Source organism: Amblyomma americanum, chromosome 9, assembly GCF_052857255.1.
Source record: "Amblyomma americanum isolate KBUSLIRL-KWMA chromosome 9, ASM5285725v1, whole genome shotgun sequence".
Lineage (NCBI taxonomy): Eukaryota > Metazoa > Arthropoda > Arachnida > Ixodida > Ixodidae > Amblyomma > Amblyomma americanum.
In genome coordinates, this window is record NC_135505.1 from 54,079,745 (window position 1) to 54,093,528 (window position 13,784).

Sequence of the window (13,784 nt, forward strand, 5' to 3'; positions counted from 1 at the left end):
AAACGAAGCTTGAAAACGATGCAGAACGGCGACAAGCTGATCTCGTTGGGTAGACGTAAGGGTGGCGTCGACAGAACGGCGAAACATATCGACCGAAGACTGCTTGGTGATGGGAACAGGCGTAATGGCGCTGACATGAAGGCCAGCCGTGCTATCGACGAGGAGGTATACTGAGGCGGGATCGAAAAAGGCGACACTACCATGCGATTGGCCATGGAGTAAAGTGACAGGGCAGGAGAACGGGTTGGCCACATAAACAGCGCAGGAGTCACGAACAATTGTCAGTGCGGCATGAGGCAGCAAAACAGACATCTGGTCAGCGCATAGTAAAGAGGGAGTATAAGTGACAGTTCCATATTAGGGAGCAGCACAAGAAGGAGGCACCAGCACTGAAGAGAAAGGCGGAACGTCTGTGTCCTCTGATGCGACCACAGCAGCGGCAGCAGCACCGGTTACGTTCAAAGGCGTCACTGTAGGGCGGCAAGTCAAGTTGAGCATGGTCACAGTCAATAACGGCGTGATGTCAGGAAAGGAAGTCCTAACCAAGGATAACATTGTGAGAGGAGCGGGCGAGGACGATGAACTCGATTGTGTAGGGAACGTTCTCGATGAGCAGGCGGGCGGTGCAGGCGGCTAACGGTCGGTCGTCCGGAGAGCTGGCGGTGCGAAGAGAAACGAAAGGAAGGGGCGGTCGTCACTGAGTCTGCAACAGAAGGTGACTGAGAACGGAAACGGCTGCCCCAGTATCAACAAGTTCTTCGACGGCGACTCCCTCAACGAACACGGTAATATTATTGGCAGGCAAAGAAACAGGTCTTGAGTGATTCGCTGGTGACGCAGTTCTTGCCTCCGGAACAGCGGCCTTTAGTTTTCCGCGTGGACGGCGGGTTGGCGGCGGAGCATCGGAGAACGGGAACGACGGCCAAGAGACGCCGAGTGGTGGGAAGGGGGGATGTTAAGTGGGAAAAGAAGAATTTGGAAGTGGCTCGTGTGATGCAGGTGAGGACGACGGCGGAAGGTCGCACGTCGGCTCACGCTTATAATCGTAGGGACGGTAGCCATGACTGCGACAGAAACAAGCCACGTGGCCAGCGACGCCACAGGCCTAGCAAATAGGGCGGTCGTCTTGTGTTGCCAGGGGTTGGGTGGCTGCGGCTGTGATCGGGGTGGGAAACCGGAGGGTAAGGATGGGTTGCAGGTCGCTGGGGTTCTAACTGCCGGCTAGGGGGCCTGTAGACAGGGACAGCACGTGAGGGCCGCGACCGCACCACGGCATCGGCGTACGTCAGAGGAGCCGCGATCAGCGGTTGCTGAAGATGAGGTGGCAGGACCTCAGCGATCTGCTCCTCGATAACACGCTGGAGGTTGGGAGTGAGCGACGGCGCCGGCGTATGCGGCCAGGTGGGCAAAGATAGCTGGCATGCGACTTTCTCACGTACAAACTGCTGGATGCGCTGGAGGAGCGACGGTTGGTCCAGAGTAAAGTCCCCTGGGAGAGCCAAGCTGCAAAGTGCGGCCTCCTGAAAGCCTGCACGCCGGGTAGAAAGGCGTTGTTTGTGCAGCTCATCGAAGCTTTGGCAGTAGCCGATGACACCGGAGACAGTCTGGGGATCTTTGGCGACGAGCATCTGGAATGCATCATCCTCAATTCCTGTCATAATATGTCTAATCTTGTCGGCCTCGCTCATAGAAGAGTTGACAAGCTTGCAGAGTTCGACATCTTCTATTAACTGGTGAAGTTTTCACCGGTTTGCTGGGCCCGATTTCGCAAGCGTTGCTCGGCGCGAAGCTTACGCACTGCGGGACACCCAAAGTCTTCTGTCAGACTGGTTTTTAGAGCTGCCCAGCTTGAGATGTCAGCCTCGTGGTTTCGAAACCAGAGATTGGCTACGTCGCACAAATAAAAGATAACATGGTGAGCTTGACGGTATCGTCCCACCTATTGTATGCGCTTACGCGTTCATAGGAGGCCAAGCAAGCCTCCACATTCATGTCATCTGTGCCGCTGAAGATGTCCGGGTCACGCTGGCACAAAACACAGCCGCCGACGGAAGCGGTGAAGCGGTTTGGGTGACATTCAGAGGCGGTAGACAATGCGCGGGTGCGAACCTCCAGGGCGAGGGGATCGTTGGCACCTCCATCACTTGTAATAAAGAACGTCTTGCAAAGCACAGCGTCGCGAACAACCAGCGGTTACTCATCTCATCATCTTACCCATCTCTCATTTCATAGCTTTTATGCCCCGAGGCAATAAACATCGCTTCAAAAAAAAAACCATCGGTACAGTCCAGGCACAGACCAGAGGCAGCGGTCAGTCCAGAGAGAGAGAAAGAGAGAGAGAGAGGGTTTATTGATATGAAAGGCAGAGAGGTTGGCCTGAAAAATAAATATCTGGTCTGCTACTCTGCTCTGGGGGACGGGAAGAGGAGGTAAAAGAAGGTCACGATGGGGGACGATGATGATGGGAGGAGGCAGATGAAAAACTACTTAAAAAAACAAGGCACACTTTCTGACATCACAAACGCGAGACAAGGTCCGTGTCGCTCAAAAAGCGTGAGAGCGCTCGCGTTGCCTTTACAGTTCTAAAACTATCTGGCCAAGCGCCGAGGATCAAATCCTCAGAGAGGAGCGATGTGTCCATAGGCTTCAGAGCAGATGCGAGTATGAGTCTTTCACGTGCATACGCTGGACACGCCCCTAAAACATGTTCTATAGCCTCTAGCACGCCACATGTGGTACATTCCGGGTAGTCCGCTTGTCCTATTAAGTGCAAGTATTTGCGCGTGAATGCCACGTTTAAACGTAGTCTACGGATAACGCATGCAATAGGGCGAGGTATTCCCCGAGGAACTGAAAAGGTCATCGTCGGTTCTAGCCGTTTAAGGCGGATGTGGCGGGTACCTGGCAGGGCCCAGTACCTAGCCGTCGTCCTCCTCATCAATTCCGAAAGGAGACAAGTTGTGTTCACTATAGAGAACGGTACAGCTGCACGCAGGCCACTGCTGAAGGCGCTCCTTGCTTCAGCGTCAGCGGTCTCATTTCCATCGAGTCCGCAGTGTCCGGGGATCCGCTGAAACACTATACGGTGGCCGTTTCCCTGAGCAAATGATACGAGACTAATGATATCAAGAGCCAGAGCTTGGTAGGCTGTGTGGCGTAGGAAGCATCCTAAAATGTGTAGCGCAGGTTTACAGTCGGTGAAAATGCACCACTCCTGAGGCGGTCTCCGCAGATGTGGCGAATCGATTCACGAAGGCCCACAAGATCTGCAGCGGTTGAAGTAGACTTGTGTCCCAAAATGAATTTGCGGGTCGTCTGTTGAGCAGGGATTGCGAAAGCTGCTGTTGATGCATTTGGAGACGCAGATCCATCCGTGTAGATGTGCACACATTTGTGGTATTCTGACCAGATGTAGGCAAGTGCGAGTTGCTTCAGTCCGCTAACCGGCATTGCAGACTTCTTGATTATGCCAGGGACATGCAGGCAGGCTGAAGGCTGAGCCAATACCTATGGCGGTCAGTCCAGAGCATGCACAAGGGACCGAGCGTTCGGCACTCGAGCTTCGGAGCGTTCGGCACTTCTCGTTGCCTTCTTCGTTAAGCGCCAGCCTCCGAAGATTCCAAAGGCGAAGGCCAGTCTTACACGCAGCTTAAAAAATTGATGAGACATTCTTTCAGTAATTGGTTTCCTTACTACAATTTATGAACCCTCGGAAAGTGTTTAAAAATGGTGGCGCATTGGAAGATCTGATGGGTGTAGAGTTGTTTTCATGAACACGGCACTAGCTGAACGAGAGGAGGTAGTAGAGAATGAGCGGAGCAATTTTGGGCATTTTTTGAGTCATTAATCGCTGACTTAACATCAGGGGCTCAGAAGGAAGACGCATTTCCTATTCTCGAGCAAATGACCCTATAAACAGCTATACTTTTATAGCCTATTCAGAGAACGAAATCTTACAGCGAAGAAAACTGAGGACATGATCAGCATTGTAAGCTATCTATTTGAAGTGAGTTTTTTACAAGGATATACCTATATACCTCATATTCACTCCAAAGTACTTCTACATGAAAACAAAGGTTTAGGGGGAGCTATGAAGGGAGCTATTATTTTGGGAAGTCATGTTAGGTTCGTTGGCTCTGATTTCGTAACATTAAGCTTCTTGGGAAAACCTTCGCAACGTACCGAAAAGATATTAAACTCACTACCAGGAACAGAGGTATCAGAAGGGCGGGGAGTTTCTTCATAGAAAACTTATTCTTCTGCGGACACCTCTATATTATTGATATGACTTCAGTAACATCTGTGATGTAGATAACAAAGAAGAGAGGTCTTGTTACTGGCTCCTGATCAACACTCATTGACTGATGAAACATTATAGAACGAATCATTAGCTACCATACGTTAAGTTCGAGCCCCCAAAAGCATTCAATCTCTTTTATATGTCAGTATAAATTTCAAGTTTGCAAAATTTTAAGAAGAGAAGCTGATAAAACATTACGTTGAAGGCTTTAGCGATATCTATAATGTAGTCAACGACCGTGAAATTATCCAAGGCTTCATAATGGTAATTATACATGCGAATTCCTTCTGGTTCTAAAAACATTTTTATCCAAAGCCAAGTTTACCGGTTGTAAGGGAAGAATTAGATTCATGGTTAGTGACATGAACCGAGTAAATCGCGCGTTCAAGCAATTTGCATGGACTAGAGGTTGATGATCTCTTTCTTTAATTTAAGGGGCGACGAAAATCACCCCACAGGTGTGCTGGAACCACCTTCCCCAACTTACTGCCAACGTCTCAGATAACAGGCGACTATGTACTTTTGCGTACAAGTTACCTTCTAATGAGTCCTGATAGCAGTCATCCAATGTCTGTCTTGAGTGATATGTTGGTCATGGGTGACCAGTCTATATTTTGCGGAACAGGAAAGAAATGTGCAATTTAATAATGCGCAACAATGGGTATGTGCGACCACAGAGTGGCGATAACACAGCAGTGTGGCCTCTCTATTCTATAGATGTTAATGAAGGGCAAGGGCTTGCACAGGTTATTATTGAGCTCTCTAGGCGTCTTGAAAAATTGGTGCGTATCGCGTATCAGAGGAGATAACCAAAATTATGATATTTCCTTGTCTTACGAAGGGCGACAGAAAGCCCCGCTATAAGCGCATTAACAGATAACGTCTTCATATTTGGCGCCAGGACAGCAACTGAAATAAGAATGCAGAATTCCTTCAGTAGTTCTTTGCTATATTTTACATCAATTTTTCAAATGGTTCGTTCTTGTTATTCTGCTGACGTACCTTATTTCCTGATGAAACACCTTTCCTAGAAATGCAACCGTCTCCAACATCACCGGAAGGTTAAAGAATGCTTAATTAACATTCATAATAAGAGTGCATTAAATTGCAGTGTTTCACTGTGCATAAGGCATCTCGTTATGCAGCACTCAAAAAGCTTCAACAATTCTGAAAGCATTTTCAAAGACATTGCTTTCTGAGTCAACAGCAAAACGCTCCAGAATACATTTTCAAGAAAGAAAAGGGAAATGCCACAGAAACAGGCGTTAGCTCTAGCAGATGTGGACACGCAAGGAAGACTCATAGTCTCTAGCACTATTAAAACGAGGCAAGTAAAGCTTTTCTGAGCATAAATTTTGAAAATTGGAAATTTATGAGACACTGGCACAGAAATATTGAAGGTAATGGTCCCTGATTCTGATATGTAGCAAAAGCTTTCTTTTCAAGTGAGTCCATAAGACACTCATAGAAAATCAATGGGGAATGCTTTTGACTATCGAAGAAACGTGAATAGAAACAAAAATACTGGACTGCCGGCGGATGAGCTGCGGATAAATTGATTGTTGCAGTGAAGTTTTAGATGAAATGAAGAAATCGCGTTCATAAACGGTTTCGCGTTTTGTCCAGAATTGCTGGCTATGTCGTCAATAACGGCAGCAGCGCTGATAGTATACTAAGTGACTAAAAATTCGTGATTCGCAGTTATGCGAGGGGCAGAGTTTCACCGGCAGCAATGAACAATATGCGCCAAACAAAAATTCAGGGAGCACTTTGTTGACCAAAACTGCGGTGAGGCGAAAACCTTTAGCACGGTGGTACTGCTTGTGTCACTGATGTGTGGTTAAGATGTTAATAAGGTACACCAATGTTTTTTAATCTTAAACGCCGGAGACACTGGAGGGCATCAGGGAGGCATCCATCTGATTCGACGCCTTTCTTCAAACACTCTCCAGCGTCCTAGACAAGGACAACTATATATGCTTTGGCAGGTAATTGCGTAGTTGTTAGCGCGCTCAGCTGCGGAACGGAAGGATGGTGGTTCGAATCTCATTGTGCACAAAGATTTTTGCTTATCGAGATGAAGAGTGTCACGGACGGACGAACGGACGGCCAGACACCGCGAGTATGAGCCATTAAATGCTTCCGCCTTAAAAACTAAAACTATTTAGTTGATATTTGTCCCGGCTTACTCGAGGAACCATGGTAACGAAGCGGCGCATAAAGCTCGAGTATCCGTCAGCTGAGCAGGGACGCGGTAATTACTGAGAGTTTCTCGAAGGACGGCCCATCATCATATCACGACGTTACTAATCATTTTAAACTAGAAAGCAGGATCTGCCCCTCCAGACAAAACTTTGGATAAGGAGCAGAAGACCACCTGCAGGCGATTCCAGATGCGATCCTTCATGACTCGTTCTTTACTATCAAAATTCTATCCCGGCGATTACGACCCGGAAAGCAAACTATGTGGCAAAATAGCCACTTATGAGCACATATCGTGGAACTGTAAAGAGACGACGCCACCGGAATCTCTAACACAAGTTTCTACTCTCGAGGAATGGAATGCTGACGGGCTAGTTGACGGCCTAATTGGCTTTCCATGGTGTATTACCAGCGCGAGAAGACGCGGACGAAGGAACACAAAACAAGGACAGACGAGCGCTTAACTGCAAGTTTATTTTGGAAAAACGCGAACACCCTTACATGGATACCCTCCGAGCCACCGCCCACTAGGAAACACACCCCGGGAAATTAAAGCGCGTGTCAATCAGGAGGAGCAAACGGCACAAAAAAGAGCCGAACTATACAGACGACAGATAGCATGCCAAGCCCAGATTGGTGGAAAACAACAAGAAGCGCGAAAAAAAACGCCCAAAGAAGTTCTTCCCTCCTCTCTTTTCTACGTAGCAAACGAAAAGGTAGGAACATAAACGGGACACGAAAACGCGACCTTAAAAACGAAAAATAGAAGGAGAAAAAATGCCATAGATAAGCACTAAGAACATGGAGCCGATAAAAAGGCAACGTACATGAAAGCCAACAAGGAAAAACGGGTATACAAAAGTCGAGGAGGATGCAAAATGTTTTAAAGGCCAAACAAGAACAACGTGCACCTGCAAGCAAGCATGTCTACTTTCAGTAAGGCCCTAACTAAATCATGTGAGCATAAAACGGTTGGAAAGTTTTGCGACCCAAGTTTGCCGGCTGACTCATTCAGGCTACCCGCATCAAATTGTTACCTCTGTAGCGGAAAAAATGTTAAGAATAAACAGGTGTAGAGGAACCGAAGCTTTAGCTGAAGTGCTACAGCAAAATGAAAAGGCAACCGTTATTCTTTATATGCAAAAGATGTCCCACAAGCTTCAAAATAGGTAAAAAGGCAGATGTAGATGTTTTTTCGACCCCCCAGTGCCTTTACTGGCTGTGCCGGAGAGTAAGTGCCGTGTCGAAAAAGAACGCCGGTTGCACAACACTGCACAGAAACCCGCTGGTGGCTTGTGCCGAGGGAGTAGTGTAGTCTGTCTCTCTGACATGTGTGAAGGCGTACATCGGCCAAACAGGCTGATGTATCAACGAACGGCTAATGGAAGGTAGAATGCACTTATCTGGAACTTCACCCAGGAACCTTCCAGTCCACTGCAGGCAATGCCAGCACGAACAACTAGGCCCTGATGAACAGTGCGCCCCTGTGTTTAAAAAAGCCACGATTCTACAGAAATGCCATAATCAGGTGACTCGCGAAATAATAGAAGCACCCAATATTTTAAATCTTCAGAGTGAAGGTGTTAGTACGTCCTCTGTTTTACATTCACAGGAGATTGCGTTTCTATCTGCTTTTATTTAATTTTACCTTCCTTCCCGCACCGTTCATAGAAGCCATTCCATGCGTTGTCTTCCCCCTGTAGTTTACAAAGTTTAGCTTCTTGAGTTACACTTCTTGTCATTTTCCCGGATAATTTTTTTGTATAGCCGTGTTCATTGTTGGCTGTCACCGCTCACACGTTACGTTTCTTGCAATTTTTTGCTTTTACGGTGTTTTCAGGTTGCGTCTCTTTTTTCGCTTTTAATGACATGCTTGCTTGCAGGTGCACGTTGTTCTTCTTTGGCCTTCAACGCACTTTGTCATCCTCCACGACTTTCGTATAGCCGTGTTTCCTTGTTGGCTTTCGTGTACATTGTGTCTTTCATCGGCTCCATGTTCTTAGTGCATCCCTATTGCGTTTTGTCTCCTTCTGTTTTTCGCTTTTAAGGGCGCGTTTTCGTGTCTCGCTTTCGTTCGTACCTTTTCATGTTTTACGTACAAAAGAGAGCAGGGAAAACCCTCCTTCTCGCAATTTCTTCGTTCTGCTTGCTGTTTTTCATCTGTCTTGGGTTTGGCTTGTTATCTGTCGTCTCTACAGTTCGACTCTTTGTTCGTGCCGTTTGCTCCTGCTGATTAACACATGAAGAGGTAAAGTGTAACCTTTCTCATATATTTATTTGTTATTTTTCCTGTCACAGCGATGGCCTACAAGTAGCACACATGTGACTCTATGTTTTAATTTTTTTGCAAGCGCACAGTATGGTGAAAAATGTCTTTCATTGATTTGGTGCTGTGTTCTGTTCAATTGTATCTGTATTTCCCAGTCCTTCCAAAGACCTCAAATGAACGCTGGCAGTATCTTCGAAATATTTTAATTTCCCGGATTTTTTTCCTGCTGGGCCGTGTCCCTGAGGGTATCTATGTAAGGAGTTTCGCGTTTTTCTAAAATAAAGTAGCAATTCAGCGCTCGTTTTTCATTGTTCTGTGCTCCTTCGTCCGCGTCTTCTTGCGCTGGCAAACACCATGTTTCAAAGTTGTTGATGCATATACTTTTTGTTCTGTTTTTCACACATATTGTTTCCGTCGCTTTTCTAGTAGGTTATATATATATATATATATATATATATATATATATATATATATATATATATATATATATATATATATATATATATATATATATATACGCTAACTGCGTGATACACTGTTTTTCATTCTTTGCGATTTTACACCACTTGCGTGCTCTAGGGGGTCCCCCCAAAGTCATGTGCTGTGGGACCTCCTTCTGTACAGATTTTATTATATTCACAATTACTGTGGGCTACGCATGGACTTATGTGTTATCTTAGTATTTAGGATTGCCTTGAATCTTAGCGCTTTCCAAAAAAATTTAACACAATAACGGTAAGAAGGCACGAAACACTGCTTTCCATCAGTTTTCACTACCGTTTTAGTCTAATTTTGTCAAAGATCCTGGAAAGAGTTAGAAGCGGTAGTAAAAGAATTTATGTAGAAATCGACGCCTGAGAGAATTTTCGAAGTTAGAGTTGATAAAGTACTCGGGCTGTTTTTAAGCACTAGAAATAAAACCCGCCCTAACTTCAGGTTGAAAAAAAAACTGAAATTAGCCATTGTCAACTTAATCCACAACTTTTCATTAGAAGTCTATGTACTAAAGTTAGTGATTAGAAAGTTAGATGACTGATCAGTTGCAGAGAAATTAGGAGCATTTATTTATGTGCTGACCTATAACATCCACTGTTTGCGTCTTAGTAGAGAAAGTATCACTTTATTCGTGCTGAGCCCAGGTTATTTGAGACACCTTGTATATTAAAAAAAATAACAATGATCGTCGAGCTGTCCAACATTAACAAGGATGAATTTCAGAGAAAATCCAAGTTATCTGACAGTGTAAAGAAATTGATTTGTGCGAACTAAAATTTTACTGATATTAAAAGGAAGCAGAGACTCCACAAGAAGGATGAAGTGAAAAAAGATGGCATGAAGCCGCCGTTGAGTCGCAAATGACTCAAGAGAGCAGACAGGATATAATTATACAGGCACGCTTACAGCTTCTCGATTTCTGTCCCATGACGTTGGCATTATGCACAATTTATGGCATAGGTCTCAGTTTTTCTTTCGACATTTAATCGTAACGAGTAGATAGAGTTTGAAAAGAAATGCTTCTCAAAAAGACAAATTCACCAGAGACGTCAATAGTCCTGGCGATTTCTTGAAACTGCTTCCTTAATTATATTCTGGGATTGCGAAAGACGCTAATGGACTTAAGACTTCTTATAATTGCTCTTTATGTACAAGGGTGATACCTATTTATCAATTTTTTAATTATCTCGCGCATTAGCGAATCATCTTTTAAGACTATGGTATAAGTTATTTATGTTATATACACTGTCAGCACTTCGGTTATTGTATTTAAACCGCCGCCAGTTAACGTAGATTCGAAGCGACGCCAAAGCGAAAAGAGGGGGCCTGAAATAAGCTTCAAGCATTATTGGTGAGGTGCCACTTCTCTCTTCTCCTGTAAAAAAAAAATTTCGGTGCATCTGCTTGTATATTTCCGGAATACTTGTTCGCCAGAACAAAACGTCTGTAAGAGAATTCAGTTCCAGACATTAACGTGCGAACATAATGTTCGGCCAGAAAATATACCCGTTGCGCTCTTCTAATTAATCTGAAAGCGAAAGTCTGTTCGCAGTCGTTTAATGGCCAAGATGGTATATTTCTTTCATTTCACTTTTATACATGTTTCTATAAATTCGACGTAATGCATTCACTGAAGCAAGAACATGCCTCCTTTAATTGAAAATGTTTTGCTTTGTGAAAAGGGCCAAAGAAAAAGGAGAATTTATGAATATAAAATATTTTATCATGCCGGTTTCTGGATCTTGCGCCGATATATGATTGTGCTGTATTTGTTACGGTGCGCGAGTTCGCAACAGTCCCATACTAAAGCTGCAGCACTTTCTTTAAAGCGACGATGTTATATGAACGCTCCACATATGAAAATTTCCAGCATCTTCTTTCTTTCTTAATTCTGGCATAGTCCAACTGGACCTGCTATTTCTCCAGTTGCAGTGGTCTTTGCACTCTGTCTTCTCCAGTAGTGGGCTCGAAAGGCACCAGTGTTGCCCAATATATAGGTTTAATGTTTAGTTTCTTTAACCCGCTTTGAAAGGCGTTTGTTCTTCGAATGAGAACAAATACCGTTGACGTATAAAGAACGACACAAATCTTTCAAGTCCCAAAAGGTGCTCGTCTGTGCAGACCGCAATAAGGGTGGAACACATTGGCATTGGGGGACACGTGGCATGAACCAAATCTGATGTCTTGAGGACGGCGATGTTGACCAGAGGTCGCGGTTGCTCCCTCGCAGCTGTAAGAACCTGCTCGCAGTATGCGCCAGAGGGTGAGATGCGAATGTTGCGGGGCAGCCGAATCCAAAAAAAAACAAGCTGCCGAGGAAGGTCAGCTGCTACGTCAGCGGGTGACCGGCGCAGCATAAACTGGAATGGGTTGTTCGCAGAGTTTTTTGCTGCCGCTTGCCGAGAAGCCATGCTGTCTAAAATCTATACTGTTTGTTCAATATTCAAGGCTGCCGGCACGCAGCTTTATCGCTTTGTTTGTGATGCAAGAAGCGATCAGATTTATCCCGATTTGTCGCATCCAGGCGCAGCTGATTTTACGTTGTTCAAGAAAGTTCTGGTAACGTTGAAAACTAAACATTTCGAAAGAATTGCCTGTCAGGTTGGTTTATGGGTGTCTAGCGTCCCAAAGCGACTAAGGCTATGAGAAATGCCGTAGGGAAGGGCTCCGGGAATTTCGACCACATGGGGTTCTTTAACGTGCACTGACATCGCACAGTATACGGGCCTCTAGAATCTCGCCTCCATCCGAATTGGACCGCCGCAGCCACCCTTGTCAGGTTGTGTTCGAAGACTTCCCATAAACTGCACATCTCCAACCAAAAACGTTATTTTAACCCAACGTTTCGAAGCTGACTCGGCTACTTCGTCAGGGGTCACTAAGGGCAGCTGCTAGCGTCTTTATGTATGTAGCGGAGGAGGGGATCAAAGGAAAGATAGCTTTGATGCCAAAGACGCGGTCGAGGGGTAGCAAGAGGGGGAGTAATGGCTGTGAGTCACGTTGCCGCACTGGGGGGAGGCGGTCAATGGCGACTTTTTTTGGTTGTGTTGAAGAGCGAAGTCCCTGTGCATATATACTGGGGGCGGGTTTCCTTTTGTATGATTTATGTTGCTCGCGGAGGTTTGGATGTGCCAGGATTAAAGAAGGAGCCTTTTATGGTAATTTGTTTCGGTTCCGAGGATGTGTGTTCCTTCGAAGTTGATTCTATGTTCTGATTACTCGGAATGTTCGGCCACAGGATTGTGCTCTCTTGCGAAGTTGCGGACGTCGTTTTTATGTTGCCGAATTCTTTCCTTGAGTTTTTTGGTCTCGTCGATGTAGCTTGCGTCGCAGTCGGCGCGTGGAATTTTGTTGATAATAGGTCCGTTCGATTCGGCCTGCACGACGTGCACCAGTTCACGTCCGTTCAGATATAGTGCCCTGCTCATGTAGCTCCAGCTCAGCAGTGCAGAGCTAGCGTGAGACTAGCGCCGATTGGAAACGAGCGTAAAAGTGCAGATATAGTGCAAGCCTTCTGCTTTTCTAGCGCTCGTTGGACATCAGGAGCCGTGTTGCTTCGTGTGCGTATATGCTGTGCGGAAGAGAAAATGAACTGCGGCTTACTGCCTACTGCCGTGCAGGCCGCTATGGACCTTGTCGACTCCGACAGCGACGGAGAGGAATTGGACGACTCACTCACGATTGCAATGAAGTTAGTAACGCTACAGAGGAACCATGTACCGCGGTACTGCCAAGACGTTGTCAGCAGATAATATGAATTCGAGTTCAAGAGTCTTTTCCTTCTTTCACGCAGCACGTTTGATTCTCTGGTGGGTAGCTTTAAAATATCGCCACTTTTCCCGCACCCAGTGGGAGGCTGTCAGCAAATAAGCCCAGGGAAAAGGTGTCTCATCGTCATGAGTTACTTGGGCACGCAAAGCAACATGTATTCGCTAATAGACCGTTTTGATGTTTCTGTGTCGTCGGTGCAAAAGTGCATCGAAAGAGCCTTCGACTTTTTGATCAGAGCCAGCTCGTCCGTCATCACCTGGCCGAACCAGCAACAGCAAGAACATGGCAAGGCTGGCTTCTTAGCAGAAGCCGATGGCAAGGAACCACGGAACACAATCGGCTGTGTGGACGATTGTCACATTCAAATCAGTAAACCAACTGCGGCACCACAGTCTTATTATAACCGGAAGAATTACCCGTCTTTGATTCTGCAGGGCATATGCGATGACCGCAACAAGTTCGTTGATGTATTCATCGGTTTCCCGGGCGCGGCACACAACGCTTGTGTTCTTCGTGAGAGCCAATTTTCAGGAGAGACCGCCGACAAATGCGCCGATGGATACATCTTTGGAGACGGCGTACCCGCTGCTGCCATGGCTTCTAACGCCTTATCGCGTCCATGGGAGCAGCTTTGCGGCGTGGAAAAAGAACTTCAACATCTTCCATTCGCAGCAACGTGATGCTAACGAGAATTCGTATTGCCTGTAAAAGCAGCGCTTTAGGAGGCTGTACCTAGTTGATGCTGCA